At 43.8% G+C, this 27,549-nt stretch overlaps 1 protein-coding gene across 2 annotated transcripts in view; it reads left to right on the forward strand.

Annotated features, from left to right (window-relative positions):
* The window catches only part of LOC146866700 (importin-9-like), a 372,779-nt gene extending 346,553 nt beyond the window's left edge, over positions 1-26,226 (forward strand). The window contains exon 11 of one of the 2 annotated variants that reach the window (XM_085600471.1): positions 25,592-26,226. The gene's annotated coding sequence lies outside the window, so the exon portion shown is untranslated. Of the gene's footprint in view, positions 1-13,721; positions 14,396-25,591 lie in introns of those variants that run through there. The other variant, XM_085600450.1, reaches the window with a different exon arrangement.
* The last annotated feature ends 1,323 nt before the right edge of the window (positions 26,227-27,549 follow it).

The raw sequence follows: 27,549 nt of genomic DNA on the forward strand, positions 1-27,549 counted from the left end.
CCCCGTTGAGGTCCGCCACGATGTCGTCCATCGTGGGGGTGATGTGCCGCTCCCTCTTCACCGCTGTATTGGGCAGCCGCATGTCAACACAGAGTCTGATGGCCCCCGGTTGTTTGGGCTTGGGTGCCACGACCAGCGGGGACACCCATGGAGTGGGGCCAGAGACCTTTTCGATGACGTCTAGCTCTTCGAGCATTCGCAGCTCCTCTTCCACTTGAGGGCGTAGGTTGAAGGGCACCCTCCGATGTCTGAGGGCTACCGGTCGTACGGACGGATCTATGTGCAACTTGAATTTCTTGCCCTTGAGTTTCCCCAGGCCGTTGAAGAGTGTTGGGAACTCCTTCAGTATTGTCTCTGCATGTGAATCATGAACCTGGTTCGCAAAGAACACAAGACCTAGGTCCTCCGCAGTGAGGCAACTGAGTAGAGTTCCTTTCTTGCCTTCCATGACATGGAACTGTGTCTCGGTTGAGTAGCCCCCGCTCGCAATGGTGGCACGAATGACGCCATGGAGGGGAAGAGGGTCCGATCCGCCGTATGTGTATATTCGTGCCTTGGACGGCGTCAAGGGGGGTCGCGGCGACAGGCGGTCATACTGATCGGAGTCCATCACATTGACAGACTCCCCGGTGTCAATGAGGGCCTGTACCTCCGTGCCCTCTACTGAGACTGAGCACATGGGAGGTGGCCTTCGCCGGGAGCCTGTCCGGCTGACGTAAGATACCACGAACACATCTTCGTCTTCATATATCGGGGGTCGTGCCTGTGGCTGGTGTTCCGAGCTTGGCGGCGGGTCAGCATGCGAGATTTGGCGAACTTGCTGTGGCCCGAACCTGGGTCTCGACGACGGCTGCCTGAATCGCCCACCACGACACACTCTGGCATAGTGATTCATCCTTCCGCAGCGGGAGCACACTTTCCCTTTCGCCCCGCAGACGGTCGTTGCCGGGTGATCTTCGCCACAGTACCCACACAACCCTCCTGGTGCTGGCTTGGACACCTGGCGAGGCGCAGCGGGATGCCTCTGAATGGCTTCCACCTTTTCTTCCTTGATGTGCGGGGTCCTGGACACCGATCCCGTGGCCACGGGCGTGTGTAAGGCCGCTTCCATCTCTTCTGCCCGGGCGTCCGACAATTCATGAGAGCGCGCAAGTACCAGGATCTCGTCCAGCGAGATCCCTGGCTGTCGGAGGATCAACTTCCGCAGGAGTTTGGAACGGCAGCCTAAGAGGATCTGATCCCTGATTTCCTCCCTTTGGTCTGTGAAGGGGCACGTGCTGGCCAGACGGCGCAGTTGCGCGTAGAACATGTCAACCGATTCGGTGTCGGTCTGCCACGCCCTCTGGAACCTGAATTTCTCGAAGTCGGGGTTGAGCTGTGGGTCGAAATGTCTGTTAAGCGCAGCGACCGCTGCGTCGTAGTCGTCATCGTTCCCTGTGTTGGGGAGCGTGTCAAACAGGTCGTAGATCTCAGCCCCTCCATAATAGATGAGTAGGGATCGCTTTACTGTCCCATCGGTTTCACGAGTCCCTTTGAAGTAATGATTTAATCGCCCTACCCACGCTTTTCACCTTGGCGCAGCAGTGGCGGGATCCGAGATCTCACTGAATGTTGGTAGCAGTGCGACTGCGGTATGGGTGACCACAGGTGGTGGCAGGTTGTTGCTGGCGACTGGGTTGTGTCCACCAGCTTGCTGTGCAGCCGCGCCTGCGGCAGGTACGGTGCTCATCGTGGCCAGGCCGGGGCGCGTCAGTGCACAGGTGTGGCTTCTTCGTCAACTTTGTAGGCCTGTGCGTGTACTTCTGGGATGTTGCCAATGCTTGTTTGTCCGGGTCAACTTTTGCTCCCACTTGACTTCCCTTGTAGGGTCACCCTTCCTTCTTCTTTTTTTTTTGTGATCCACAGCAATAATTCCTGCTATTTACCAGCAGGCAGGAGATGGACAGCTCTTCTGAGGCCCCCTCCAGGATATTGGCCGAGTGAGGAAGGAGCCAGCGCGAGGCAGAGCAGAAGCAGGGACCCCAGAGCAGGGAGGGCGCCAGAGCGGGGAGCCGATGCAGCGCTCAGGTCCAGGCCACTTACCCCCACCGCGCCCTGAAGCGCCGCCGGCTGAACAGGGGGAGACGGGTGGGTGAGCGCAACGCTGTCGGGCGAGACGGGCAGCGGAAGCCAGCACGCGGGTGGGCTCCGCGTTCCTCCACCGAAGAGCAGTTAAGCGGCAGGAGCGTCAGCACTGCGGGTGGGCTCTTCACACTCCGGAAAGGCAGCAGGACGGGCAAGTACACACGCGAGGGTGCGACCGGCCTCGTCGCCAGTGTAGCGCGGCGGGGCCTGTGTCACAGTTATTGATATTGGCGCAATAAAGGACAAAGGGATACCAGTTGATCGCTCTGGGCCGGAAGACCCCGTGCGGCCTCCGCCCACGTTAATTTATCCCCTCGGGACGAGCCCGCCCCGAGGGGTGTGTGAATGCGTGTGAAGTCGCAACATTGTTTAAGAGAGCCCGGGTGGCTCTCCACAATATGTACCAGCAGGATGTACTTATTCTGACATTCCACCGCCCTCCTTGCTGCTCCATTTGACTTACCCACCACAAATTCCACAACTGCTAGCATACCTTATTTGCTGAATTGCTTTCTCAAAACGCCAATTGGCAGCGCTTAAGTTACCTATTTTTCGTAGTTTATTGTGCAATCCTGTCGCCTGCTGGCAAAATAAGGAACTGTATTTAAAAAAAAAATAATCTTAAAATGAAACACCTTGTTGCTTTGTTTATTGATTGTTTATATGTATTTATTTGACGGTTTTGAATAGCAATACGTTGGGAACTCTCCACGGAGCCAGCCTACTGGGCGGACGAAGAACGGCTGAGAGTTAAAGTGTAAATTCTGTTCCCTTTCGTCTGTGAAGAGCGGTAATCGGGTGTACATGTAGAGTTTAGTCAACCAAGCTTCCGATCAGAGCGACAGAGCCACGTGCGAGTTCTCAAAGGTGAAAACATAAGTGCTTAATTAAAAAAAAATAGAGCCAGGGCCCTTGTCAGGAAGCCAGTGCATCTTGCACTAACCATTGCCCCTGCTAGCGTCGCCAATGACAGTATGGATACCAGGGCTGGCTTTAGCGCCGATGGCGCCCTGTGCGACAGCGATTCTCTCTCTACCACCTGCAAAAGTGCCCCTTATCTCTCCCATCATAAGATATTGCTAAACACAGCGCCCCCCTGAGGTCACAGCGCCCCCTCCACAGGTCAGCGCCCAGTGCGACCGCACCAGTCGCACTGCCCTAAAGCCGGCACTAATGGATATAGCTACTACTAAACACCACACTCCTTCATACAAGTGTGAAAATTCAGACTAATCCAGGCCACCCAAAGCTATATGAATGGCTTGGGCAGCAGATGTTAGTCAATACTATGTCAGGACCGGCGGCTCGATTATGCTGAACTTTCTTTATTCTCACAGCAGCCATAGGAACAAGCATTGGCATAGCCACTAGGTCTTGCCTTTGGGACATTATACATGTTTAGCCATGCAGCCCATTATCAGACTACCCAAAGCGTCACAAACATAATAATGTGTGTGCTTGTAGATGAAGCTAAGCATAAGTTGTTGGATGCGTACAGCCCCCTGCTGGCATGGTTAGGTCTCATGCTGTTACAGACGGACAAACCCTTAAAATAAACTGTAAAATCATTTGCACAGCATGTACTGTTCCTATGTGGGGCGCTGAAGCGTTTATTCACATAGATAGCAAGGTACGTGTGTGGAATTGGCCAACATTAGTGTTCCACATGGCGTATGCTTAAGTTCCAACAAAGCTTTGAAGGTTGACTGTGGGATTTTCAAACATTGGTATCAGTAAGAGATTGTGAAACTGTGTTAGAAATAGGGCTCCCTGTTTTCCGTTTTTACAGATGTTTACAGATAAATTCAGACAGACAACATTGTGTTTCCTGTCTGCATTTTTTTTTTTTTTTTAAATATGTTTTTTATTTTTCATAAAAAGCACAGCAATTAATCATATATTTCATTTTACATTGGGTACAAGAGAGAAAAAAAAAAGAAAGAAAAGATGCGATGCATCATAGATTTGGAGGTACATTACAAAAAAGAAAGAAAAACTAAATACATTCCTTTTTCTTTGGGAGAAAGTGCTCTATCTATATATGTATAACAATTCTATCTTGTAACTCTTTCTTCCATCTCTGTACTGGACCCCATATACATTCCCCTAATATCCTCCCCTTCTTCCCCTTCCGATCATAAATTCCTCTTTCAAGGTTAAAAATCGAAAGAAGCCTGGAAATCCATTGCCGTGCAGATGCAGATTCGTAAGACCGCCATAGACAGGAATATGAAATATTCTGAGGTCTTTAATGCTACATCCTCTTCCCCAGTTCCCAACAAAATTATTGCTGAATTAATATGTAGCTTAATTTTTAAAGAGTGTATAAAAAAATTCTCGATTTCTCCTTTTAAATTCAGCAGGTTAGGACAAGTTGACATCATATGAATCAAATCTGCATCATTACTCTCGCATCTGGGGCACGTAGTTCCCTCCTGCCCACCGCATTGGGCGATTTTTGCTGGGGTATAGTATAATGAAAAATAGTTTTATAATGTTGGGCCTGTAATCCTGCTAAACAAAGGACAGTTTGTCCCAGTTCTAAAGACCTTTCAAAAACCTCCTGTTTTATACCAAGTTTATCTCCCCATTTTTTACCATGTTTTTCAATATCATCAGCCTTTAATAAAGCCAGATCGGAGTATATTTTCCTAATAGTACATTCTTGACCCTTTTTTAATGTATCCATAATTTTTATCGGGGAGAACCCAATCACCCCACCTGTTTTCTCCTTTAAAAAACTACGGATCTGTAAATATTTAAAGAAGTGAGTTTTATCCACCCCATACGAAGCCTGAACTTCCGCAAAAGAAAAAATTCCCCTTACCCCCATAATGTCTCCAACCTTTTGGATTCCCAATCGCCCCCAATCTGCCATAACTCTATCGGAGAAAGTTTCCGGAAAATTGGGGTTTTTATATAGCTGTGTATAGTAGTGTATCCTGCCAATACCTATTTTCTTCCCTAATGCCCTCCAAATTTTATAAGCTGCCAATATTGTCTTAAATCTAGTCCGCTTAAAGTAGCTAGGTTCTGTAAACTGTAGAAAACAATTAGTTGCTTCTTCTCCTAACAATAGTTTGTATATCTCTGGAAGACCGTTTAATAGTTCCTTATCCTGGGCACCAACTAAAATCCCCATATATTGTAAAGCTGCAGCCCAGTAATACATCCTGAAATCAGGAACTGACCAGCCTCCTCTTTCCCTCGGGAGTGACATAAATCGCATAGCTCTTCTTGTTTTACCAAGGGCGCCGATAAATCTGTTAACCAGATGTTCTAAAGTTACAAACCATCTTTTCTCAAATTCCAGAGGGATTGTCCTAAAAAGATGTAATATTTTGGGCAAAATTATCATCTTGACAACATTAGTACATCCAACTATTGATAAATGGAGATTGTTCATTCTGTCTAAATCTTTTGAAGCTTGTTGTATAATTGGTTTAGTATTTCTATCTACTAAAGTATCCAAATCTGCAGTTATAACTATACCAAGATATGTTGCCGAATCTACCACCCTAGGATCATTGATCATAGTCCGTTTATTTTTCACAATTTGCGTTTTAGTTTGATTAAGTGCATATCCAGAAACCGACCCAAAAACTAAAGCTTCACTTTCAATTACCGCTAATGCTTCCCCAGGTTTAGAAGTTATTACCGCGATATCATCCGCGTAGGCCAGTATCTTGGTCTCCAGCCCATGTAATATAATTGGATGTATTGCTTCATTAGCCTCTAATCTCCGGATAAGTGGATCGATATATAAAGCGAAAAGCAAGGGTGAAGATGGGCAGCCTTGCCGTGTACCACGCTTGACCGCCAAGGGTACTGTATATCCGCCATTTATTTTTAAGTGAGCCATTGGATCTCCATATAGAGCCTGTATTGCATTTATATATCCATCTCCGATCCCAAACCACCTTAAAACAGCCCATAGGTAACCCCATGAGACCCGGTCAAAGGCTTTTTCAGCATCCATTAAAATTAAAGCCATAGGGTCTCCCGAGACTATTGTGGAATCGAATAATGTTATAACCCTACGTATATGTTGAGTAGTCCCTCTCCCTGATATAAATCCATGTTGGCAGGGATGTACCATTTTGCCAATAATTAAATTAAGCCGCATTGCTAAAACCTTTGAATAGATCTTTGCATCGCTATTCATTAATGTGATAGGCCTATAGGAGCCAGGATCTCTCGGTGGCTTACCTCTTTTGCGAAAAACTATTATCTCGGCCTTTGACCAAGAATCGGGCACAGCATGGCCTAACTGAGCCATCTTGATAATATTTATCAGGTCTGGGCCAATAGCCTCCTTAAATGTTTTATAAAATTCGAGAGGAATTCTATCAGGCCCAGCAGCTTTACCCGAGGGTAAGTCACTAAGTGCTGCGTAGATTTCGTCCTGCGTAATTTCTCCTTCCAGGCTATCCCTTTCTACTTCTGGAATAGTTTCCCTAGAGATTTTTCCCAAATATTCTTGGATCCCGTTCTCCTCCATCAGCTGCTCCTCACTGTATAAAGTAATAGTTACGGAACACATTACGGATCTCAGGTATATTTGTTACAAGGGAGCCATTGCTATCGTTAATCTCAGAAATTTCTCCAACAGCACTCATTTGCCTTATTCTAACAGCTAATGTTTGCCCCACCTTTTAACTGTATTCATGGCATATTTCTCTTTTTGCTAAATATCGTGCAGCTATCTTTGTTATTGAGATATCCCCTATCTCTGATCGTATGGCTGCAATTCTAAGCATAATGTTCTCCAGTGAGTTGCCAGTAGCAATTGCAGTCAGCAATTCCTATTCTGCCAATGCTAATACCTTACAAAGTTTATCCATAAGTGCCGCTTCTTTTTTTTGGCGTAGCAGACTATAGCTTAGAGTTTCGCCTCTCACTCCGGCCTTAAAGGCGTCCCAGACAATTCCTGCCCCTGTGCTACCACGGTTAACCCTCCAAAAAAGCGGTATCCATTGATTCATATGAGTTAGATATTCCGGCTCCGCCAAGAGCCCTCTTTCAAATGTCCATTCTCGTTTCGACTGAGAACACCCTGTTAGAATAACAGTAAGTATTAAAGGGTTGTGGTCGGAAACGACCCAGGGGTGTTTTTCTATACTACACCTAGCTAACATTGTACTTGAAACAAAAAAGTAATCTAATCTAAAAATTGATTTGTGAGGTGCAGAAAAAAAGTGCTACCCGTATCATTAGGTCTGAGTCGCCCCCATACATCTACCAGAGCATTGTTCTGCAAAAGATTGGTAAGGGCGAAGTAAACTTTTTTTTCCGGTCACAGTAAGCCCCTTCAGTGCTCCCCCAAGGTCTACCAATACCATCAATATTAAAATCCCCACACATTATCACTGGGGTAGACCATGAGGCTAATTCTACTTCTAAAAATTCCAAAAGTTCTGGGGGGGTCATCAGCCGTTGATCCGTATACAGTACAAATAGTAAATGTCTCCTCCTGGAGCATACATTCTACCAAGGCCCAGCGTCCCCATTTATCAGCAGCCTTTCTTTTAATCGTTAATTTCTGGCGGCGAGTTAGAACGGCTACCCCCTTGTCCTTACCCTTGTTTAGTGGCTGTAAGCAACTTAAATCCCAGCTGCTCCAAAAGGTACCCTCTTGTTTCTTCAATGTGAGTCTCTTGCAAGCACAGAATATCTATACGCAATGTCTTAAGGTATGCAGCTACCCTAAACCTCTTTTGTTGATCATTGAGACCACAAACATTAATAGTTGCCACTCTGATACTCATTTTTGTGATTTAGATAAAGCTTAGTACTATACCGTGGGCTTGTTAGTCCAACGATCTGACATCTCCCTAGTACCACCCAAAGTGTTCTGTGCTGTGCTCTTTTGTCCCCTCCCCCTCCCACTCCCTTCCCCCCTCCGTCTTACCCCACCCAGACCTACTCTCCAGGCCTCACTCCTACCATCACCCACCCCATCCACCCCCCCCACCCCCACCCCCCCCAATCCCATCACAGGCAAATAGGTCAAGCATGACCTATGTGTGGCAGCCTAACTGATCATCCCTAGTCAGCGCTGCTACGTCTCCCCCCTGGGTTTCCCCCAGCCAACTACTGCCTCGAGACTAAGCTTAAACTCTTAGATCCTTTGTTATTTACCCCCCGTCTTTTTTTTTTTTTTTAACTCCACTCCTTGGCCTTATTCCACCTCACTTAGTGCATTTCATTTCTTCCAGATATTCTTGTGCTTTGATCTCTGAAGTAAACATTCGGACCCGACCATTCAGCACTACCTTAAGCCTAGCTGGGTATAGCAAATATGCCTCGCTACCCCTCTCCTGAAAAGGTGCAATCATCTGCCGCATTCTCCACCTTCTCTCTACTGTACTATGACAGAAATTGGGCTTAGCGAAAAAGGTATGTCCGTTAAAGGAGCGTTTAGTATGAGGTCAGGGAGGGAGGCAAGATGGCCGCTGACTGATCTCAGTGGAAGTCGCTGCTACCACCACCTTCCCCCCTGGGGTTTATACTGGATACTGGATTTTATCGAAATGCTGCGATTATGCTGGAATAAGAAAGGAGGGTGATTATTGCACACTCACGTACCTGGCAGATTTTTAAATGGCTTCTGAGGAGAGCTGTTGTAGTGAGTATCGCTGCAAGGAGGTTGCTGCTCGCTTGGCTGTCTCCAAGCTCCGCTGATAGGGATCCGATGGTTGGCGGGAAGAGAACTGATCTGAAAACGGTGACGATGGCGGGGGATAGATCCGGCGCACCATCGAGATCTGTGGAACCTCCTGCTCTCCAAGGGGGGCAAATGCCACAATTACTCACTGGACCTTCTGGCCGGGGTCGAGCCGTGTCAGCCAAGGGGAAATCGACAAAGAAAGCTGGCTTCAACGTTGTGGGACCGGCTCTGATTTCTATGAGTGCCCCAGATGTTTCTGCCGCTCGTGGTAAACAAGGGGATGTAAAAGAACTCTCCCTGAGGCAATCTACAGTGTTAGAAGCGTTCAGGACAATGACATGCTCCCCTGTGCAGGCTGCGTTTGCAGGTGAAAATTTGGCAACGAGTGAAACCGGAGGGCAGACAGTAGTTGGAGACGATGGAGACGATCAAGGAAACCGAACACGGAGTATAGCTGAGCCTGGGGCTCCCCCTGCAGGGGCTAAGCTGGCATTGTGCGTTACAGATGCTTCACCTGAAGGTTTAATCTATGATAGCGAAAGCCATGGTGAAAATCCACACAATGAAGATAACGGAGAAGGCGGATTAAATAAAATCCAACAGGGAGTTGCTACAAAGAGGGAGCTAACCATGGTGTGCCAGGAAAAAAAAACACAGGCTGCTCTAAACTCTCCCATAAATAATTCCAAAAACAACAGTGGTGCAGATTTTAATGCAGACTTTAATGCCCTGGACAAGGAAAGTGTGAAGAATATACAAGAGCGAAGGAGTAACGCAACTATTAAGGGCAGGTTACCACTCAGCCCACCGGAAGTCGATAAGTTCTATTCGGTAAGTGAGGACTCAGACAATTTTTCCAGCAGTGAAGAAAAATCATCAGGAGAATTAGACTCAGCGGCATCTTCTGCCTCCCAGGGGGCAGCAGCGCGTAGATGTATGACCCTGAAGCGGAGGTCAAAACAACTGCTGAATGCAAGATTTGAAGCAACTGCAGTCAAGGAGCTAAACTGGGACTACTCAGCTACTAGTCAAGTGTATGGGGACACACCAGTTGCACCAGAAGCTCTTGGAGAAGCTGCCCCTCCGACCTCGCTTGATCTGATATACTCCACTCTCAAGCAGATGCAAGGGGAGGCCAGACAGGAGAGCCGTAGAGCACGCCAGGCGACCAAAAAACTTCAAATATCTCTACAAAAAGTAAACAAGCTGTACACGGATATGGTTGAAAGGGTGGACGAGGTCGAGCTAAGAACTGAGAGACTGGAGGAAGAAGTAGGGAAGATTCAGGTATCCAAGAAGGAACAGGATAAGCAGACGGAAGATTTTATGTGGAAAATTGAAGATTTTGAGAACCGAGAGAGACGGAATAATGTTAGACTCCTGGGCCTTGAGGAAAATATTGAGGGTGGTGATATCCTGGCCTTTGTGGTGTCCTTATTGAAGGGCGCCTTTCCGGATCTCTCTCATTGGGACTGGTCCACCGAGGTGCAGAGGGCACATCGGTATCCTCTCACTGCTAGAAAGGGCTAGAATCCAGGTCAGATGATGCACCCTAGAGCAATCCTTGTCTATATTAGGAATTTTCTACTAAGGCAAGCTATATTAGATAAGGCAAAACCTCATACTGTATTTATTTTTGAAGGGTGAAATATACAGATCATTTGGCTTCTTTTGAGTGACTCTGCAAGCTGAGGTTAATGACTTTCAGACCAATAGCTGTACATATTGGCAGCATTGAGTGGTACAAAGCTCAATGAGATTTTCTTAAATGACTGCATACATGTATTGGTGCTAATATGCAAAAAATGTTATGTGGGTTCATTATATTATTATTTTTGGCTGTGCAATGTGCTAAGATCTGACATGCATCAGGGTATGAGTGCAAGTTTATCCATTAAATCCATTAAATAAATGCAGAAATATGCAAATTATCACCGCATCTGTTCACAAAACACAAAATACATATGGATAAATACCAACAACTTGGCCCAAAAAATAAATATGGATAAATACAGATGGAAATTTTCAAAAAAATAAATACTATGAAACTGGGAGCCCTAGTTATAAAGTACTCCTATGAATAAAGCTACCAGCACCACTAAGTCCCTTTATAATGCCTTCCTGCCTTTTCTCGTGCAAAACCTAAATAAAAACAAAAATACAAATATACCACAGTAAAGTGATACAGAAAGAAAGTGTGTGTGTGTATGAGTGTTGAAGTGAGAAAAAAACATTTGGCAACGAGCAGATGACGGGGGGGGGGGTGGCGTGTAGACAAAGTATGAATGCCTGGGGATCGAGTCTCCCCTTTGTTCCTCCCAGCTCCTGGTGGGCAAGAGTTAAACTACAGCAGCGTCCACGAGCATCACTAGTTCTAGAATGGCCCTTAAGTGTCCTTCCACCCCCTCAGCGACATTACGGGAAGCAACAAAAAATGCATGTGCCATGTAAATAAAGTAAAGTTAGGTGTGTGGCCCTCTAGCAAATAAAACAATCACCCACAAAACCACAGACCCTTAAACATACTTTGCTTTTTAATCAATTAGTGACTGTTCACCTGGGTCTTTTCTTTCATTATCTCCACATCTATAGGTGTAGATGTAATATTCAACCGGCATCCTTCATTTACACCGCCCAAATCTCACTATAAGTCTCATATTTGTTTCAAAAACAGTAGCCTGGTTATACGAAAGGCCACCAAAAACCGCTCTGTGACGTAGAAATTACTGCTGGTTCTGATGTAAGAACATGTGCTATAGAAATATTAAACATATTTTATGTATGAGGCATCAAAAGCATTTCTGTTCTTGAATGCATGGTTGTACAATATTACCACAATCCTTCTCCTTGCTCAGGATTTATGCTATTTTACTTGTCATGAAAGATAGCCATTTACTATAAGCACATTACCCTGATTAAAAAAAAAATGCTAGTCAAATTATTGGGCTAATGAGCACTGTAGTGATCGGCTGGTCACAGTATTGTGTTTATAAAATATTGTGTTTCCACCAGCCACTCCTCGAGGGTAGGCTTCCACACTCACCCCATTCCCATCCATCCAGGTGTCATCGGTCAGGTGACCCTGCTAATAAAAGGGGCCAGGCGCACATTTCCTGGGCAAGTTCCAGACAATACCACTATGTGTCTGTGTCCTGGTTATCTCTGCATGAGGGCCCAGGGCCCTACCCCTCAAAATGGCAACGAGCAGGTTGGACCCGCATGTGCAGCAGCCCTGAAGGTTGGTGAGGCGGGAAGTGTAGCCTGTGCCTAAGGCAGCCCCACACCTGCTACCAGCATGACGGACATCCAGGGAGGACAGAGAATGGCATCCCTCCTCCATGCTCTGTGGTCTCCTGCCTGCCTCAACCCCTGTGAGGCAGCAGTGGACCGGGAACAGTGTTCAATGTCCGGCCGGGCATGAGGTGTGCCCAGCGGGTGGATCAACATATAGCAGGCAAAGTGGTGAACCTGGGGTATATGTCGCAGCCTGCACCATAACAAAGGTGCCATTATGTGGCTGACCAGCACAGAGAGAGAACACCCCATTCGCAGGTTAGAGGGGAATGACTGTCTCTGGCATGACCAACATGAGGGACAACCCATGCAGCATGGTGAGCAAGGCCGGTAGGTGGTCAGCAAGCTGTGTAAAGGAGTCGGCCGTCACCCCTTTGAGCGATGCCGAGCAACTGTCATGTGGCGGGCCTCAATAAAGGTGGTGAGGGGAAAGGAACAATCCGCCTTCTGTCTCCTAGCGCATGTTACCGTCCAAGAGCATGGATAGACTGAGCCCACATCAGCAGTACAACAAGCCCTGCACCAGTGTTTTTCCGCCCTGAGCTGCTTGTCATCTCCCCAGAGCAATGGAAAGAAAGAGGAGGGAGCCGAGGCGTACTCTGGCAGTCATCCGGCGCCGCGTGTCCTCACCTGTGTGTGTGGGGGCCATCTTCCATGTGAGGAGACCATCTGCGAGAGGGAGGGACTGCATCTGCGTCCATGAGGCGTGGTATGCCTCCACCCACCCTGCAAGGATGGGTGATCAGCCTCTTTCAATGCCGGCGTGCAAGGGGCTGATCACCAGCAAAGGCGGTGGCTGTAGTGCCAACCTGGTGGCAGCTCAGTGAACCGTACTAGCGTGGCACAGGAGCTGGCAGTGCCCTACGTGTGTTCCCTGATACCTGCTGCATTCTCCTGAAATGGCTACCGCGCACCACAGGATCTGACAGGAGTACAGTGGCCGAAAGGGGCTGAGAGATTGCAAAAAAAGAGAGCAGAGTGTTAAAATGAAGATTGTCTCGTGGACAGGTCACGCAGAAGCAAGTTGTAGGTTTATTCATTAAGTTACAGTTTCAGATAAAAGTAACTGGAAGGTGGTAAAGTCCATGTGATGCCCCACTAGGAGCAGCCTCCTTGCTGCTCAGCCCATCTCTTCCAACTGACATCTCCTCAAGTCCCACACACTCAACATTCCAAATGACATCATTAATGGCTGAGCAGCAAGGGACAGAACAGGAATAAGGAAGATGCACCAACCAACAATTAGGTTATAGTGATGGAGCGGGTAAAATGCTTTCTTTTTATATACCCAATCCATTTATATAAGTTTATATTAAAATGATTAATAATTAATTATAATAATTAATGGCTTGATGTGAAGGTACTAAATCAACCTTATTAACCGAGAGAATACACATGGGAATGCATTTGCATTGCTAATATTAATAAGTGAACTAAGTTGTATGCATATTAAAACGATAAATGTTGCTTGAGCAGTGTTAATGTGATTTGCGCTTAAATAAACCAGCATTAACGGCTTTGAATGTTGCATATGGCTAGATAAATGCATACACATAAGGGTATTAGCAAGGGAATAACACTGTTTTAATCATTTCTATGTATTAATTACGATTTTGTGTTTCTTTGCTTAAAGTTGACTATTCTGACCTACCAAAAGATGGCTGCCGACTGAATCCTAACAAAAGTACATTACTTCATCATTTGAACAATGGAGAGAGGTGCCTGCAGTGACTTCGTTCGTGTCCCTTGTGTGACCTGTCAGACCATGCCCATGAAGACTACCCTGGGCGAGGTGCCAATGTCCCTGAACGTGAAGCAAATGTTGCTAATGGACGAATGAACTGTCAAACTCAACCTGTTACCAACGAACTGATACATTTTGGACCTGGGATTAGTCTTTCCCATACATTCACTTTGAGACTTCTTCCACATGAGAAAATTTGGAAATGTTTCCTAATGTATTGAGATGTAGTCGAATTCAGCCAATCATTGGCCTGGGAAATGAGAAAATGTAACTGTTATATGTAAAATTTAGTATAAATATTAGTAGACTAGAGAGGGATTAGGCTGCTCTTCGCTAGACGTCACTTTGTGCTGAAGGTTTTGACGGAGAATCGATGATCAGAGATCCTTATGCTGACGGAAGAGGACGAAGACTTTAGAACTCTGATGAATTTACTGAGGACCAGTTCTGACTTAGAGAACGACATTTAGCCAGAATAGGTAAATATGACAAAAGATAATATTGCATTATTAGGAATTAACCTGCATTTAAATTAGATAAAAGAAAATCATTATTTGAACTACTGTGTCGGGTGATTATTTCTTTGAAATGTTTATTGATTAATTTGAGAGTTTAAAAGCATCATTAAACTAAATAACAACTAAATGATCCGATTGACCTCCTGATGGAGGAATTGTTAGGGTAATTCAGTAGAAGTGGTTTTCTCTATCAAAGCGAGCAGTTGCGGTTAGGATCTGATATCCCTTTGTAGGCACGGATAGTTTGAGAGAATGAATGTTGGTGTTATGGGCCCCACCAGCGTGTGATGTGTGTGTGTGTGTGTGACTGAGAAATCATTCTGTCCGTGGAAGCAGGGGGAAATTTAGTAATCCGAACTGCACCAGTATTTCTGGTAGCAAGATGATGGTTTTTATTGTTTAGGTTTAATGATTTGCGTGTATATATAGCTACCAGTATTTCTGGTAGCTAGAGATGGTTTTTATTGTTTTGGTTTGATGATTTTGGCATGTATATAGCTTATCGATTATTGATTGATATTGATATATGTACTAACACTATATGTTGAAGTCGTATTGAGTTTTATGTCGTCTGTACGGCTTCTGGGAGGTAGGAAGTCGGGAATTGGTAACAGTTCCATAGCAGAGCAGAGGTAAGTGCTGCTCTGGGGAAAGACAGAATTGTGGCTGCCCGTAGGTACATGGGAGAAATGTGTGACAATTGAAGTTGCACGACGCATTGTCTGGGTTCGATTCGGTAGCATCGCCGGGTGTTACCATTAGCGATATTTTCTGTGTGAGAAAGGTGTGAATGATAGCAAAGAGTTACCTGTGAAATTTTGGTCTTAGGTACCAGGAAACCAATTGGCATACCGATAACGCTTATCACTGAAAAGGTAGCAGGTGTTCTCTGAGCTTGTTAGAAGGACAAAGTAGAGGTAAGTGCTGCTTTGTTAACGTATGTTAAAATTCTGTAGTAGGACAGACTGTTCGCTGTTCTCGGAAAAGACAGGATTCTGTGTGAATGAACTATATTTTCTTGCGTGAAAGTGCGTGAATGAAATAGCATTCAGATTAATTGCGGAACTCTGGATTTATTTCTCAGGAGCATTACGTTTCCAATTATGTGTCTTAAGTCTGGAGAAAACAGTTAATTGATGTTTGGTAGAAGGGTGAAGTAGAGGGATGTGCTACTTTGCCAACAAACGTAATGATTCTGTAGTAGGGCAGAGGTAAGCGCTGCTCTTAGAGAAAACAGGATTCTCGTGGGAAAGGTCTTTTGCTATTCTGTGGTTAGCGGAGCAGACAATGGAGATGCTTGTACGTTGTAACTAACAAGTATTGTAAAATTGAAACAAAGTCTACCGAGTAGTTTTGTAAAGGAGGGGTAGACTGGAGACAGGAGTCAGGAGCAGGAGCTGCAGCAGCGACTGCTGACGTCAGGAAGACCGCGCTGGGATTGGACAGCTAGTCAGTGACGTAGACGCTCAAGGATTGATGCGTTAGTGTGAGTCGCGCAGGGATTGGAGATTGTGACAGTGACGAAGACGCTCCAGGATTGGTGCGTTAGTGTGAGTCGCGCAGGGATTGGAGGTTGTGACAGTGACGTAGACGCGCCAGGATTGGTGCGTGAGTGAGAGTCACGTTGCTATTGGACTAAAGATCGTACAGTTGCAGAAAAGACTAAAGGGTTCACGAGAAAAAGGAAAATGTATTATCATTCACCTGAGAAAAAGAAAAAATCCTTGTTTAGTAAAATAAGAAATTGGTTCATGAAAGCCAAAGAGATTGTGACTAGGGATGGACAGTTACTTCCTCCAGCGAAAACCCCCGCATCCTTCATGGTTGCGAAATATGGATACCATACTTGCATCTGGCTAGACAATTGGGCGAAGTATACAAAGGAAGACGGAGTTTTAGCGTTTCCAGAAAATGGTTCCTTTAATTTGGCAATTTTAAGGAACTTATGGGAGAGGATGATGAGCTTAGATCCGCGACCTAGGCCTACGCAGTTTGAGGCGTTGACAGAGTGGGAAGACGAGATGCATGAGCGAGATAAACAGAGAAATGGCAGTAGATATAGGTATATGTTCGGACGGCCGAACGATCGCGAAACTCATTGTGATCGAATGAGAAGGTGGCGAGACGCAAGTATGACTGAAGGATTGTTTCCAGTAAGAACTGCAGGGGAAAGTGAGGGAAGGAAATGCATAGAAAAGAAAAACAATGTAGAAACCAGAAGGTACGGAGCAAATGAAACAGATGATGATGTCTTAGATGATATGTTTTACAAAAGTCCACCTCCGTACAGGCAGGAATCAGAAACACCAACCGCAGATACATCAGTGAGGGAAACTCTGAGAATCATTAAGACAGAAGTTGTGACTCCAGAGGTAAAGAGAAGGAATTCTCTTAGGGAACGGGGAATGGAAAACAAGGTAGAGAGTGAAAATTCAAGGGAACTAGCCAAAACCACATTAGAACTGACAGAGAAAATAAGAGAATTGACGAAAAATCTAGAAGCAGTTACAGTCCCTGTGACCATAGGTCCCGTTATGCCTATTTTTGAGAAGCAGAAAGAAAGTGAGCATGGTCTAACAGTCCCGTATGTGAACAATAGACAGACAGAACAGCCCCTGATGAGAGCAAAGGAGAATCCCTGGAGACACACCATGAGTGAAGGTGAACTGCATGTGTCAAATAACCCATTTTATAATCCTGATACTGTAGAGAGAAGCAGAATGGTAGGAGGGCCTATTTTAGAACCACAGAGACTGACAGAACCAGGGAATGTAGAAAAATCAGTGGGTATAACTACAGATGAATTGAGCGAATGGCTGAAGGGCTTGCAAGGTAAAGAGAAAGAATCCCATACCATTGATGTGGCAAAATTACGGATGGTGTTAGAAGAATTAATAGTAGGGACCATCCCCACAGAAAAGCTGAAAAATTACCAAGATGAGGAATTATTGTTTTTATGTAAGAGTGTCACTTGGAGAGCAAAGAATTTACATGACAGATTAGCAGAAATAGCAAGTGAAATGGGAATTGACATGGACAAGGTAAAAGCTTTACAGAAGCCTTACTGAGTGGATTTCACGGAAAAGGATATTGAGAATCTGAATACTGCAGGAGGAATAGGGCAGATCAGGGATATAATCACAGTGTTGAGGAAATGGGGAGATGTGGACAAATGGAAAAGCAGGTGGTATAGGAAGCGGGATGACACCTCAGACAGAACATTTCCAGCGTTTCCTGTGAGAGAGAAGGAAAAGGTGGTGACAGAGTTCCCCATGAGAGAGATTCCAGGAGGGGGATATGTGCATGTCCCATGGACCAGACAGGACATTTTGTCATTTACAAATGACTTCCCTCGATTACGAGAAAAGCCGGTCGAGTGGTACAGACAGGTAGACAGATTTGTTAAATTGTCAAAAGTGCTGTGGATTGATCTGAATAGTCTGTTTGATATAATAGTGCCAGCAGACTTATGGGCAGAATGCAAGATAGTCATAGATTGGCCAACTAAAGAATACCCGAGAGATCCCAAAACAGGAGCACCAGATCCGGAGGTAATGAAGAAATATGAACAGGTCATGGTGTTTTTGAAAAACAAAGTGCCTCCCAAAGAAACAGACTGGGTTAAGATAGATCGAACACATCAAGAAGCGAAAGAGTCAGTCCACGCTTACTATGAAAGGCTAATATTAGCTTTCAAACAGTTCAGTGGGGATGACAATCTGGGAGAAAAGGACCTAAGTCATTTTGTGTACCGATTTGTGTATGGTCTGCGTCCCGAGATTGGGGAAATGATTAAGCAGCATACCGTGGACTGGCAGAGCAAGAAAATAGATGAGATCCTAAGGCATGCTAAATACTTTAGTGATGAGATTGAGGCAAAGCAGCGAAAACTAAAAGAAAAGGCAATGTGGGCCCAAGTGAAAGTCGCAGAGAGACAGGAAGCTCAGCTGGTTGAACAAGCTAATAACCCAGGTAATAAACCGAGATTTGGCCCAGGAAAAGGAAAGGGTAATATAGAAGAAGCTAAAAAGAAGTTTCCATGCCACAATTGCGGAAGGTTGGGGCACTGGAAATCCGAGTGTAAATATCCACCAAGTACTAATAATGAAAATGCATCATTGAATCCACAGGTGCAGTGTGAGGGGAGTGGCCCACCGCCGCAACAGCAGAAGGCTGTTGTTCCACAGAATCAGGTGCCAAAACCGCCCTTACCGCAGAGCCGGAACACCCAAAGATATAGTAAAGAGACGGGATTCTACAATGAAGAACAGGTAAACAAACCGCAACGCGCGAGCGCTGTGTCACAATATTGGCTGCGAAATGACGAGAGTGAGTCAGAGGAGATTTATTGACGGTGCCGAAAAGAGGAAGAAGGGTGCGTACTTGGCGCAACTCTAGAAATAGATCAGACAGGACCATTTGTGGATGGGAAAGTTAATGATGAAAACATTACTTTTCTAGTAGACACTGGAGCTACGCGATCTACTGTCAGATCAGCAGATGTGAAAAATCTTCCTCTTTCGGATGAAACAATCCAAGTAGTTGGTGTGTCAAACACCCAGATTAGGACCTACCTTACCGAACCGGTAAAGGTTACAATAGGGAAATTCACAGACATGCACCGATTTGTGGTGTGTGATACTATTTGCCTGTGAATCTGTTAGGAAGGGACCTTCTGTGCAAAATGAATTGCACCATATTCTGTACTCCAGATGGAATAGCGTTCGAGACACCAGATGAGGATGTACTGTATAAGATGACAATAGCTAATCAAGAAAGTGAAATTACAGGAACTTATGCAGTATTTAACCCAGATGAGTTACCCACAGAATTGAAGCAGTCAGTGAAGGCAGGAGTCTGGGATTTTACTGGAGAAGATGTAGGCCTTATGAGAAATATAGATCCAGTAAAGATCACACTAAAAGAAGGAGAAGTTTATCCAAACATTCCCCAATATAGACTGACACCGGAAATAATTGAAGGGGTAACACCTTTAATTGAAAAAATGATTCAACAGGGAGTGTTGAGAGAAATAATGAGCAGTCCATGTAACTCACCTATAATGGGACTGAAAAAGCCTAATGGGAAGTTCAGGATTGTGCAGGATTTGAGAAAAATTAACAAAATCGTTGTGTCATGTTGTCCCATTGTTCCAAATCCATCAGTGATTTTGTATCAGATTCCCCATGATGCAGAATGGTACACAGTAATTGATTTATGTCATGCTTTCTTTTCCATTCCGTTGCATCATGACAGCCAGCCGATTTTTGCATTTCGGTTTGGAGAACGTATTTTGGCATGGTGCCGAATCCCACAGGGGTACACAGAGAGCCCCTCCATTTTCAATCAGTTGCTAAAGAAATCTCTGGAAAGTCTTACCATGCCTGAGAATTTAGTTTTGGTCCAATATATTGACGACCTATTAGTGGCGTCAAAGACACGTGAGGCCTGTGAAACGGACACCATAGCTTTGCTGAATCATTTGGCAGATGGAGGACTGAAGGTATCTCCGACAAAATTGCAATAGTGTAAAAAAGAAGTACAATATTTGGGTCATACCATCGAAAAAGGGCTGAAAAAAGTAACCATAGACAGGATCAGAATCATTAGAGGAATGAGAGCTCCAATAACCCAAAGAGAGGTGAGAATGTTCCTAGGAATGGTTGGTTACTGTCGTCAGTGGATAAGTAACTTTTCCCTGATTGCCAAACCATTGGTGAAATTGACGAAAAGTGAGGTTAAAGACCCTCTTGAACTGAACAAAGAAGAATTGGCAGCATTCAGACAGCTGAAGAACAGTCTTTGTGAAGCCCCAGCTCTGGGAATGCCAGACTATGAGAAAGAATTTGAGTTATACTGCAGTGAGAGAAACGGATGTGCACTCTCAGTGTTAATACAGAAACATGGAAGGCAAAGGAGACCAGTGGCATAATTTTCGTCAATGTTAGATCCAGTGGCGGTAGGTCTGCCAGGATGTCTGAAAGCAGTAGCTGCTACAAGCCAAAGCCTAGAGCAAAGTGAGGGAATTGTGATGGGGTATCCAGTAAGAGTGTTTGTACCTCATAATGTGGCGATCCTTTTAACAAGGAGCCGAACACAGTTCATGTCACATAGTCGGCTGACTAAGTATGAGAAGGTCATTCTAGGTGCAACCAATGTGAGTCTGGAGAGATGTGTGAATGTGAATCCAGCTACACTTTTGCCTGATGCAGAGAGAGTGGAGGTAAGAGATGATGTTGATCATGATTGTTTGGATGTGCTTGACTTTTGCACGAAACCTCGACCAGACATAAAGGATTTACCTTTGGCAGAAAGTGATTATGTGTTATTTGTGGATGGGTCTTGCCTGAGAACGGATGAAGGATTGTTGAGTGCGGCCTATGCTATATGTACAGTTGCTGCAGTCATAGAAGCATCACATTTGAAAGGAGTTAAATCCGCCCAAGTAGCAGAACTAGTGGCATTAACTAGGGCATGCAAAATTGGGAAGAATGTGAGAGTGACTGTGATAACGGACAGCCAGTACGGCTTTGGAGTTGTCCACGATTTTGGCCAACTTTGGCTGCAGAGAGGTTTCCTGACCTCAAGTGGTACTCCTATAAAGAATGCAGAAGTGGTGGGAAAATTGCTTGAGGCAATACACTTGCCAAAGGAACTGTCAGTGGTAAAATGTGCTGCACATAGTCAGGGTAGTGATTATATCACTACTGGGAATCGCTATGCAAATGACATGGCTCAGTACTATGCCCGAAATCTATATTCGATCAATAGGGCCAAGGAAAAGGAAATGTTTTCTTGCTCCATGATGTTTACTAACGTTGTGGACACATGGGAAGAAGTTAAGCAGTTGCAGGATGAAGCAGGAGATGAAGAAATGAAGCAGTGGGTAAAAGCAGGTTGTGCACCCAGGGAGAAAGATCATGTGTGGGTCTATCGGGATGGAAGACCAGTAATGCCTGATAGCATGATGTCAACCATGGCACGGATGTATCATGGCCAAGGACATCTGGGAAGGGATGCCATGATAAGGGTTTTTAAGCAGACCTGGTACAATGCAAAATTCAGGTTGATAGCAGAGAGTTTCTGTCAAAGATGCCTGATATGTCAGCAGTATAATCCTGGAAGGAAAACAGTGGTGAGCCTAGGGACAATAGGCCAAGAGGGAGGACCCTTCACCGGAATGCAAATAGATTTCATTGAAATGCCCCCTTATAACAAGCTGAGGTATGTTCTGGTGGTAGTTTGTCTGTTTTCCAGGTGGGTGGAGGCATACCCAACAAGAAGAAATGATGGAATCATAGTGGCCAAGCTCTTGTTGAGGGAATTCATCCCAAGGTACGAGTTCCCAATAACCATAGAATCAGACAGAGGAGGACATTTTTACAATGAGATCATGAGATTGATTTGTGAAGCATTGGGTGTACAACAAAAACTACACTGTGCATATCGACCAGAGGCTTCTGGTGTGGTTGAGCAAATAAATGGTACAATCAAAAACAGAATAGGGAAAATGTGTTTAGCCACAGGAATGAAATGGCCTGATGTCTTGCCTCTAGTCTTGATGACAATTAGATCTACTCCAGACAGAACTACAGGTTTGAGTCCCCACAAAATTATCATGGGACGAGCCATGAGACACGTATTTGTTCCAGTCAACAAGTTGATGACAATAACTGATTACATGATTTTGGATTATTGTAAAGGCCTGGCTGACGCAGTTCATTCTGTGTTTCACCAGGTTGGAGCGGACGCCACCACCCTTGAGAGAAAACCAGCCCATGATCTAAGCCCAGGTGACTGGGTGAGAATAAAAGTCCACAGAAGAAGGAATTGCTTGGTTCCAAGGTGGGGAAGACCAAGGCAAGTGATATTGACTACAACAACAGCTGTGAAGTGTGCTGGATTGAAAAATTGGATACATGCGAGTCACACTTTGAGAGTTCCAAATCCAGCAGATAGCATTGGAAAAGAATATTTCGATGAATCAGAATCCAGTGATGATTCCGGCAATGAGAATGCAAATTCAAAAGAAAATCCTGAAAGGGGGGAAACGGAGCCAAGATTAGTTCCAACTCCCAGAGAAGAAATTCTGAGAAAGAGATTACAGATTTCAGATGGTTCAGATTCTGGAGATGGGCAAAACACCAGTGGTGAGCACAGAAAAAAGAAAAGGAAAGAAAAGAATGTCCCGTCAGAAGTAACATGTACACCAGAGGAGAGAGTAGGAGAAGTTCCACCTGAGAAAATTCTGGAAGGAGAAGAAGGGACAGTCATAGAAAGAGAGGGACAGATTGCGGAAGACCCCCGAGGAGGTGTAGGGAACTGCAACACCCAGCTAGGTGAAGGGACAAGTAGTCAGCAGGAAGATTGCGTGCCGGAGACCCGAGGAGGGACAGAAGTAGGGCCAATACAAGAGGTGGAAAAAGAGACTGTTGAAAAAGAAAAACCAAATGAGACACAATCTGAAGACCGTGAAACTGAAACACCAGAGGATCGAGTTCTAAGAAAGAGAACTTGGATTGAGGAAAGAAACAGTAAAGACGGCAAAACACAAAGGAATGCAAAAGGAGATCTTTGGCCAAACAAAATAAAGAGATTGAGATATCGATTGACACGAGTCAAACCCTTAGAAGCTGAACAAGTGAATGAAGTAACCAGTCACCACAAAGAAAAGGAGGGAGAGACAGAAGTGTCTGAAGCAAACAAACGATCGAGAAAACCAAACCAGAAGTAGAAGTCACCTGAATGGACGTACGTGGCACTGCCTGAACAAGGAGAAGAGGTAGATAGTCAAGGAAATCCAGAGGAGGCTTTACTGAGAGTATTAAAGGAAGAAGAAACAGCGGAAATCCTGAGAGTTATCCTATCCGATATCGGAGAAGAAGCGGAAGATCAGGAAATTCTGTATGTGGATGACAAGAAGGAAGTGAAAAACGACGAGAGACCAAGCTGAATGATTTCAAGCAAGTCCTTGTAGAAAAATATAAAGGATTAAATAAGAAATGGAAGTATTTGGATCACCTGATAAGGGCCTAGCTCTTGCAGGAAACTACAAGAAGCGGAATAGAAGAGGCTAAGTCAAAAGACACGGTCAATTTTAACAAGATGGCTAACATAGATGATAACAAGAGTAGATGTACCTTTATGAGAAGATGGTGCAAGACATGTTGTTGTTGTACAGGACTATTAATGCTTCTTTGGAGCGTACTCGCTCTTTTGATCTCTTTCAAAGTAACTTTAGATACACTAGAGGGACATACAGAGAATATGACTAACATAGTGAAGAGTTCACAAAAGGTAGTTCCATTTCGAACGAGCACTGAGCCCATGCACAAGGATAGGTCTATAACTGATTTTTCTAGTAATGTTTTTTCAAAATTATTGTATGAATATGTAAGAACAATGGATGTAAGGGATTGCTATGTATGCATGCAGTTACCTGCCTCTGTTTCAGAAGGGGTGACTTATCATCACCTCCCAGCAACTTATGGAATAACATGTAGCGTTTTAACTAATATATTTTATCAAGTAGGGAAATTAGAGTATAATCTGTCTAATATAGATAACATTCTTGGACAATTGCCCATGAATAACGAATTGAATCCAGTTAAAACTGCTAAGGTACTAGGTGAGATTTTTATAGAAACAAAAGAACTAACTTTAGAATATATTTTTAAGAACAATTTAACTTGTAGTTTGAAGACAGAAGAGAAAACATTTTTAGACATGGTCGAAGAGAGGAGATTGAAAATACACAAGAATGCAGAAGGACATAAAGAAGGGGAAAACATTTGGGAAATAGATGGGAAAAAGGAGACAAAGGGTGATGCTAGACCAACAATAGCGATAGATTCACCACAGAAGGGTAAACTATGCATTATGAGGGAAAGATCCCAATATGATTATTATTATATAGGGACAAGTGAGTGTCATGATACATATTTTCTTGCATCTGGATGGGGATTTAGTGGCGGAGAAGATCCAGTTTTCCCTGGACTGTACTATATTTGTGGCAACAAGGCTTATTACAGGTTGCCCGACCATTGGTATGGCACATGTTATGTTGGCCTGGTCTTTCCAAAGATTTTTCACATGGATAGAGTAGAAAATAGTGGATCACCTAACACACTAATGCGTAGCAGAAGAGAAACCTGGTTAGAAATTGTAGGTGATATTTTTGGAGTCTTGATACCAGCAGTGGGAATATCCTTGAATGCAAATAATATTCGGAAATTGTCAACCATAGTGGATCGCTTGTCAACAAGCACCGCTGGAGGATTTCTTTTGGTAAATACTGAAATGGTTGCCATGCGTGCTATGATTATGCAAAAACGACTTGCCCTTGATATTTTATTGGCAAAAGAGGGTGGAGTCTGTGGAATGCTGAAAGTTCAACATTGTTGCACTTACATTCCTGATGAAAGCAAAGATCTAAAAGTATATATTAAGAATATTACAGAATTGCATGATGAAATAAAACCACTGGAGGTTGAAAGTATCTGGACTAGAATTAGTAATAAGATGGCTGCTATTAAAGCTTTCTTAGGTAAATTAGGTAGTACTATATTAGGGAAAATATTATTTCCATTAACGTGTGTGATTTTCATATTATTAATACTTAGATTAGGATGTATGTGTTGTAGACATACAAGAAATAAAAAGAAAATTAGACGAGAAATTATCAAAAAGAAGGAAAAGAAACAAGAAAGAGATTTTAATGAAATAGAATTGGAAGAATGGAAGGAGAGTATGTATGACAAAACCAAAAGAGAAGATGAAAAGGAAACAGAATTTTAATTGAGCAAGAAAACATTTCGAAATTCCATAAAAGGGGAAAATAATAAATCACCAAAGGGGGGATTGATGGAGCGGGTAAAATGCTTTCTTTTTATATACCCAATCCATTTATATAAGTTTACATTAAAATGATTAATAATTAATTATAATAATTAATGGCTTGATGTGAAGGTACTAAATCAACCTTATTAACCGAGAGAATACACGTGGGAATGCATTTGCATGGCTAAAATTAATAAGTGAACTAAGTTGTATGCATATTAAAACGATAAATGTTGCTTGAGCACTGTTAATGTGATTTGCGCTTAAATAAACCAGCATTAACGGCTTTGAATGTTGCATATGGCTAGATAAATGCATACACATTAGGGTTTTAGCAAGGGAATAACACTGTTTTAATCATTTCTATGTATTAATTACGATTTTGTGTTTCTTTGCTTAAAGTTGACTATACTGGCCTACCAAAAGATGGCCGCCGACTGAATCCTAACTAAAGTACATTACTTCATCATTTGAACAATGGAGAAAGGCGCCTGCACTGACTTCGTTCGTGTCCCTTGTGTGACCTGTCAGACCATGCCCATGAAGACTACCCTGGGCGAGGTGCCAATGTCCCTGAACGTGAAGCAAATGTTGCTAATGGACGAATGAACTGTCAAACTCAACCTGTTACCAACGAACTGATACATTTTGGACCTGGGATTAGTCTTTCCCATACATTCACTTTGAGACTTCTTCCACATGAGAAAATTTGGAAATGTTTCCTAATGTATTGAGATGTATTCGAATTCAGCCAATCATTGGCCTGGGAAATGAGAAAATGTAACTGTTATATGTAAAATTTAGTATAAATATTAGTAGACTAGAGAGGGATTAGGCTGCTCTTCGCTAGACGTCACTTTGTGCCGAAGCTATTGACGGAGAATCGATGATCAGAGATCCTTATGCTGACGGAAGTGGACGGAGACTTTAGAACTCTGATGAATTTACTGAGGACCAGTTCTGACTTAGAGAATGACATTTAGCCAGAATAGGTAAATATGACAAAAGATAATATTGCATTATTAGGAATTAACCTGCATTTAAATTAGATAAAAGAAAATCATTATTTGAACTACTGTGTCGGGTGATTATTTCTTTGAAATGTTTATTGATTAATTTGAGAGTTAAAATCATCATTAAACTAAATAACAACTAAATGATCCGATTGACCTCCTGATGGAGGAATTGTTAGGGTAATTCAGTAGAAGTGGTTTCCTCTATCAAAGCGAGCAGTTGCGGTTAGGATCTGATATCCCTTTGTAGGCACGGATAGTTTGAGAGAATGAATGTTGGTGTTATGGGCCCCACCAGCGTGTGATGTGTGTGTGTGTGTGTGACTGAGAAATCATTCTGTCTGTGGAAGCAGGGGGAAATTTAGTAATCCGAACTGCACCAATAGCACATCTCCCTTCCTTAGGAAAACTAACAAGAATAATGCCACGAAATAGCAAAGAGATGTAAATGCATTAAGGCAGATAGAACAAAATTACTTTGCTTACATAAACAAGAATAAACATCTTGGAAGAATTAGTAAGAAAACATATTAAGCAATTGAATGAACATAAGGCAATCAGAAAATACCCGAATCCAGAAAATACATTAAATAAATGAATGCATGAAAAATACCATAAGCAAATGCATGAAAATAAGAAAGCAAAAGAATGCAAGAAAATATCTTAAGCAAATGAATGAATGAACCCCATCCCCCTCCCTAGGGAAACTAATTAGTTGGGTACTCACCACCAACAAACTAACAGTAATAGGGGAAACACACCACCCTGTAGGGGAATACACCTCCCTTTGAAACTAAAACAACGCAGTAGGGGAATCAGACCTCCCTATTGGGGAATACACCTCCCAATGACACCAAACATTGTAATAGGGGAAACACACCTCCCTATGAAACTCTGAAACTAAAAACACTGTAATAGGGGAAAAACACCTCCCTATAGGGGAATACACCTCCCTTTGAAACTAAAACAACGTAATAGGGGAATCACACCTCCCTATTGTGGAATACACCTCCCAAAAGAAACACTGAACACCTGTAATAGGGAAAAAACACTTCCCTATTGGGGAATACACCTCCCAATACACACTGAACACACTGTAATAGGGACAAAACACCTCCCTATAGGGGAATACACCTCCCTTAGAAACAGAACATCAACATCTATACACACTGTAATAGGGGAAAACACCTTCCTATAGGGGAAAACAGCTCCCAGAAGAAACACCGTAATAGGGAATACAACTTCCTGTGAACTATAACTGGGGCATATAGCTCCCAAAACTACTCAAACTTGAACTAGAGCACATAGCTCCCACAACTTCACAAAATTGAACTGGGGCACTCAGCT

This window comes from Triturus cristatus, chromosome 1_2, assembly GCF_964204655.1.
Source record: "Triturus cristatus chromosome 1_2, aTriCri1.1, whole genome shotgun sequence".
Lineage (NCBI taxonomy): Eukaryota > Metazoa > Chordata > Amphibia > Caudata > Salamandridae > Triturus > Triturus cristatus.